The following is a 7,500-nucleotide window of genomic DNA, read 5'->3' on the forward strand; positions in this document are numbered from 1 at the left end:
CATCATCATCATCCTGCCAACACTACTACCACCATCACTACCATCCTCATCATCCTCATCATCGTCGTCGTCATTTCCCATCACTTCCACCACCATCATCATCATCGTCATCATGACATTACAACCACCACCAGCGCCACCAACACCACCACCACCACCACCACCATCATCACATCATCATAATCATCATTATCGTCGTCATCACCACCACTACCACCGTCATCACATCATCCTCATCATTGACATCATCATCAAGATAATCATAACCATCGTCATCATCAAGCTACAACCTCCACCACCGCCACAACATAATTATCAGCGCTACTACCTCCCGCCTCCATAATAGCGCCAAAGGCGCTACTAGTTTTTCTGCTGCTACTACTACCACTACTGCTGCTGCTACTACTACTACTACTGCCGCTCCCACCACTACTACTAGCTCAATCGTCACCACTACTGCTGCTACAACATCCACCAAAGCCACCATCACCACCACTATTTACTGCCAGCGGGGCCGCCATCGTAATTACCACCACTCCAACACAGGCTGCTCTCACCACAACCACCATCAACAACTACCACTGCCACCACCACTACCACCACCAACACCACGACCGACACCGCCACTATGACCAACACCACCGCCACTACAATCACAACCACCGCCGCCATGACCAACACCACCATCACTTCTGTCAAATCTCTCATTACTACTACTACTACTACTACTACTACTACTATTGCTGCTGCTGCTACTACTACTACCGTTACCACACCACCACTGTCAACCCCCTCACTACTACGACTACCACCACCATTACCACACCACCACCACCACCACCACCACCACCACCACCACCACCACCACCACCACCACCACTGTCAACTCCCTCACTACTACTAGTGCTACTGCGACCACCACGACCACCACTGTCAATAAGTTTAATCATTCGTGTCGAGGCTGTATTGCAAGCAATGGTGTGTGACGAAACGCCATTAAACTATCAATACAGGTTAGGTAATTGAGTTTGAATGAATGGTGGTGGAGTATTGTGGTTGGGTGGTAGTAGACGTGGTGTAGCAGTAAAGAATATGGTTGCAGTTGTGGTGGTAGTTCATGTGGTGCTTTAGTGCAGACTGCAGACGTTTGTGGTATAGTAGTTGTTGTGTAGCATCTGTAGCGGTGACGGAGCATGTGGAAGTGGTGGTTAGGTGGTAGTAGATGTGCATTTGTAGAGAATGTGGTTGTGGTGGTAGTAGATGGGGTGTATTAGTACAGAGTGCAGTAGTGGTTATGTTCTAGTAGTAGTTGTAGAGTTAGTGTTTGCGGTGGTTGTAAAGGTTGTAGCAGTAGTTATGGTGCTAGTTGTGGTGGTGAAACGTTAGCGCGCCAGGCAAAAATGCTTAGCGGTATTTCGTCTGTCTTTACGTTCTGAGTTCAAATTCCGCCGAGGTCGACTTTGCCTTTCATCTTTTCGGGGTCGATAAATTAAGTATCAGTTGCGTACTGGGGTCGGTCTAATCGACTGGCCCCCATACCCCAAAGTTTCGAGCCTTGTACCTAGAGTGGAAGAATAAAAAAAAGATGGTACACCTTGTCACTTTGCTCTGCAACTTAAGCAGTTTTTAAATGAAAAATTGCCACACAGATGAATTGGAAGGGAGGGACCATTATTTTGGCCTCCACCTTCTCCATATTTGACTCAATTGGATTTCTTTTTTACGGAGACATGTGAAAAATACTGTTTATTCAATTGATTCTGGATCTTTAGAAGACTTGAAAGCAAGGATGATTGAAGTGATTGAAGGTGTTACTGAAAATTAGCTGGTAAATGTTTTCCGAGAACAACAGAATCGCATTTCTCTTTGTATTACTAACAATGGCGGAGATCTTGAAAATTAACACGATGAATAAAAATTTATCATTCTTCTTTCATATCCTTTTTACAGATACAACTATTTTAAATTGCACCAGGAATTTATGGACACCCTGTATATTAGCTGCTTCTAATATAAAATTATCAGAGTCAACAGTGATTATTTTCATACTATATATATATTAGTTGGTTTTTTATCGCTTACATATTCCATTCGCTAATTTGGATTTTTACTCGGGCACACAACGATCCCAGTTGCTAACCGTGGACTATAAAATAACTATATTCAGCTTATCTAACTTCGATACGGGGAAAATTTACGCACAGGTGTGGCTGCGTGGTAAGAAGCTTGCTTCCCAACCACATGGTTCCGGGTTCAGTCCCACTGCGTGGCCTTCTTGGGCAAGTGTCTTCTACTATAGCCTCGGGCCGACCAAAGCCTTATTAGTGGATTTGGTAAACGGAAATTGAAAGAAGCCCGTCGTATATATATCGATATTTATGTATGTATATATATATATATATATATATATATATAGGTATGTAATTTTGTCTGTGTTTGTCCCCGCCACCATCGCTTGACAACCGATGTTGGTGTGTTTACGTCCCCGTAACTTAGCTGTAGCGCTAAAAAAGACCGATAGAAAGTCTGCTCGAAGCTTACTAACTTCCTACATCTTGATACTTCGATTTTACCTTTACACACGCACAAATATATATATATATATATATATATATATATATATATATGTATGTATGTATGTATATATATATATATATATATATATATACACACACACACATTGATATAGAGAGAGAAAGATAGAAAGAGAGAAAGGGAAAAAGACAGAGAGAGAAAGAAAAATAGACAGATAGATACATAGTGAGAGAGAGATAGGGGGAAAGAGAGCGGGAAAGAGGTGTAAAAGCTAAGTCAGTGATAACGGAAACTGCGACATAGAAGTGGACCAAGAATAGCGGGCAGACATATTTAGCAATATGGAAATGTCATAATTGTCTTGCAAAATTGGTGAAGCTTGACTTATTAATGGCACTGTAGTCAATCCAAAGTGTGATTAGCATCGTCACCACTATTATTAGTATTCGTACACCACCATTATCACTAACAAACACCACCGTCCACATCAACACCGTCGCCGCCGCTAACAGCAGTGACTACAACCGCGACCAACACTGCTATCGACGTTTCTCCACATCACCACCGATTGATTGCTCCACCAAAAAAAAAACCATCACCACCACAACCACCGCCACTGTCATCGCCATCACCAACGTCGCCGCCATTAACGCAAGCAGTACAACCACTATTAACAATGTTATTGGTCTCTACCTACGCAACCAAAAGCGACAAAACAGCCACCACCACCACCACCACCACTACCGTCGCTGCCTCCATTACCACCACGACCACCACCAAGAGCCAGCACTACTGCCACAAGCACCACCATCACTACTATAACCACCACCACCACTACCACCACCGCCATATCACTTCTACTATCATCATCATCATCATCGTCATATTGTCTATTTCTCAATGTCCAATTCTATATCATTAACATCTATTCTGTAACTGAGACCATACATACACACACACACACACTCATACGTACATACCTACATACATACGTATACACATACATACACACACATACACATATCTCTGTCTCACTCTCTCTCTCTCTCTCTCTCTCTCTCTCTCTCTCTCTATATATATATATATATATATATATATATGTATTTATACATACATCTGTGTCACTCTATCCCTAACTCTTTCTCTCTCTCTCTCTCTCTCTCTCTCTCTCTCTCTATATATATATATATATATATATATATATATATATATACACATACATACGGATATATGTACATACACGTGCTCATCTGCGCACCCATATATACGCTCATATATACAATATCACACAGCTTCTCTCCGCCAAGATGGCCCTACAATTATAATGTAACAGAATTTCCTCAATAGAGTCTATACCACAACAATCAGTGGTACGAGGCCGATCCTCGAAACGGGAGAAAAAAACCCCTGTAGACATGTTTTCATTCCATAATTAAGTTCATTTCTCTATACAAGTATATAATGCACTCATCAACTGTTTTTGACCAAACAATCGAGAAAACACCAACATACATACAGGTAAACGTATATATATATATATATATATATATATATATATATATATATATATATATATATATATATATATATATATAAATACATACAGGAGAGAGAGAGAGAGAGAGAGAGAGAGAGAGAGAGAGAGAGAGAGAGAGAGAGAGAGAGAGAGCGAGAGAGAGTAAGCACATGCGTGCAAAATAAGGTGGAGAAAATAGTAATCGAATACCAAAGGTAGAATGTCCATTGGCGTTTATATATATATTCACAATTCTGAAAATTTCCTTTCTCGCCGTTATCACAAATGTCTGATGAACGGTGACGAGAATTCATGAGAACCAGTTTTCTGAAGAGAGTTTTTTTTTTGTTTTTTCCTACTTCTTTAATAAAAGAGTTTATATATTTATGTACATTATATATGTGTATATATATATATATATATATATATATATATATATATATATATATATATATATATATATATATATATATATATATATATATTTCAATAATAATAAATGGGTAAAATTAATTAATTAACTAAGAATTAATAATATATATACACATATGAATATATATATATATACACATATGAATATATATATATATATATATACACACATATATACACACATACATGAGTATAGTTATATATATATATATATATATATATATATATATATATATATATATATATACTTTATTTAAAAGCAGCAGAAATATAACAAAAGACTGTTACTCTGAGTTTCACGTTCCCGTTCATCGGACAGTTTTGTTACACATATGAATATATATATATATATGTGTGTGTGTGTGCGTGCGTGTATATATATACATGTATATATATATATATATCGTTTTTGTCTTAATAATTGTTTCAGTCATTAGTCTGAGGCCATGCTGGGGCATCGCCTTGAAGAATTTTTAGTCGAAAGAATCGACCCCAGTACTCTTCGTGGATTTTCAATTATCGCGGGTGTTTTGGAATGTAGCACCCGCGATAGTCGAGGGAATACTGTACCTGCATATTCATTCTTGGAACGAGGAAACTCATGAGCAATGCATCTGTGGCCTTTTTTTTTTGTTTTTAACAAAAAAGGCTCCTGTTTTTCAACTGACGCCATTTTTCATATCTTTATCTGCTCCGAGATTCACTGTTCCTAAAGAATTATTTCATATTCTCGAAGTATCGAGAATTTTATGGCATCAACAATGCTTAATGCTTAATATATACACATATTTACTTTTGAATTCGTATGCTCATATATATGAATATGCATGTATGGATGAATGAATGTATTACGCATTTGTGGGCGTACATATGTATTCATACATCTGTGTACCTATATAAGTCTATGTATGTATGTATATATGTATGTATGTATATATGTATGTATGTATGTATGTATGTACAGGTAAGACTATGCATGTATGCATATATGTGTATGTGCGTACATAAGACTATATATGTTTGTATATATATATATATATATATATGTATATATATATATATATATATATATATATATATATATATATATATATATATATATATATATATATATATACAGAGAGAGAGAGAGAGAGAGAGAGAGAGAGTGAGAGAGAAAAAAATATATGTGTACGTACATATACTTATGTGTGTGTATGCATATAATACGTTTGTGTATATGCATGTGTGTGTAGGATTGTGCCGGTATACTCAATGGTGCAGCAGAGGTATACAGCAACCCCTAGAGGTCACAGCTGTCAAAATCTGGCACGACGAATAGCTGAAATGTCGTGTCAAATTAACCCTCTTCAGAAATCAACTATTACACTGTAACCAATTTTTAAACAATCATTGCTTCATACAGTAAAATCGCCATGCTAACGTTGCCTATCTTCGTTCCTTATTTTTTCTGTTCGATTCTTTATTCATAGAAAGTGGCATGCCGAAAGTGCAGATTCGTCTTTTAGACAGTCTAGCCTTAGCATATAACGTCTCTTCGTATTCTTTGCTTGTCGCATTGATTGGAATAGCTGGTCGTCTGCTTTTCGAAGAATCTGCATAAAAGATTAGGAATGGAAGGGATGAGGTGCATTCTTTTTGTGTGCTTTCGTATCGTATCACATTCTTAAGCAATCCATCTCCATAGACGAAAAAAAGCACTCTTTATAATTTTCTTCATGTAATACCTAAAATAACAGCACTTGGCACGTGTCACACACACACACACACACACGCACAGTGTGTGTGTGAATATAGTATATGAATGTGTTTAAGCATATATATATAAATATATATATATATTCATACATAAATATATATCTTTTTATAGACATATATTATGTATAATAAACTTATTGTGCGTTTAAATGAATAATTAAATATATGTATATATATATATATATATATATATATATATATATGAACGCATATACCTCGCTATCTATCTAGCCATCCACCTATCTGTCCATATATTCATCTTTATATATATATATATATATATATATATATATATATATATATATATATATGTATATACAAAGACACACACACAACAGGCTTAACACACTTTTCATCTACTATCAAAGTCATTTACAAAGCATTGGTCAGCCCAGAGCTACAGATAGAAAAATATTGCCCATGTTGCTGCGGAGCGAGGTGAACGCAAAACCGCGCGGTTTCAAAGCGAGTTATTCAACCACACAGCCATACCTGCACCTATATATATAATAAATAAGCAAAATCACACTTGAAGTAAATTCTCCACATGTTTCATGGTAGCTAATTAGTTATATTACATTGTAGAATTAAAATTAATGTTACTTAGAACATATTTAATCTTTGTAGAACGTGTAATTTAATTACAACAAAATTTTCTCTGAACTTTTGAAGTATAAGGTTGTCTTTGTAAAATTTAACATAAATAAGGAGTTAATCGGCAAAATCCTCACAGCTAATACTATACGTCTCCTGAACAGTGCAAAAGAACTAAAAAGAAAAGGTTAAACACAGCATAGTCGCTTAAGTTTGGGCTTGGCGTTCACCAATTGTTTTAGATACGTTTGTATCTAAATCGTAGATGTGGACAATTATACCTTCTCTGTCTTTCCATTCTAGAAAGACAGTAGTATCTCTAAAAATAATCCTGATCGTTAGCTCGTGTGTTCGATTTCCGAACCGGGAGGAGCGTTGTGGTCTTGAGAGAAAGGCTTTACTTCATGTTGCTGCGCGATAGTTCCGATGTCTTACGCGGGATACATTTGTGCGCCTGATTTGATGGAGGGAGTCAACTGATCATATACAGCACAATTCGTCATTATAAACATTTGTTTATAATGTGCATTTTGTTCATTTCGTTCACTTGTGCATTTCGTTCAACAAGACTGAACACACATACGTCGTCTTCGACAGGAGAGTCTATCACACACACACACACACATATAAACACATATATATATACATATATATCTATATAGATA

The sequence above is a fragment of the Octopus bimaculoides genome, chromosome 26 (genome assembly GCF_046866305.1).
Source record: "Octopus bimaculoides isolate indiv1 chromosome 26, ASM4686630v1, whole genome shotgun sequence".
NCBI lineage: Eukaryota > Metazoa > Mollusca > Cephalopoda > Octopoda > Octopodidae > Octopus > Octopus bimaculoides.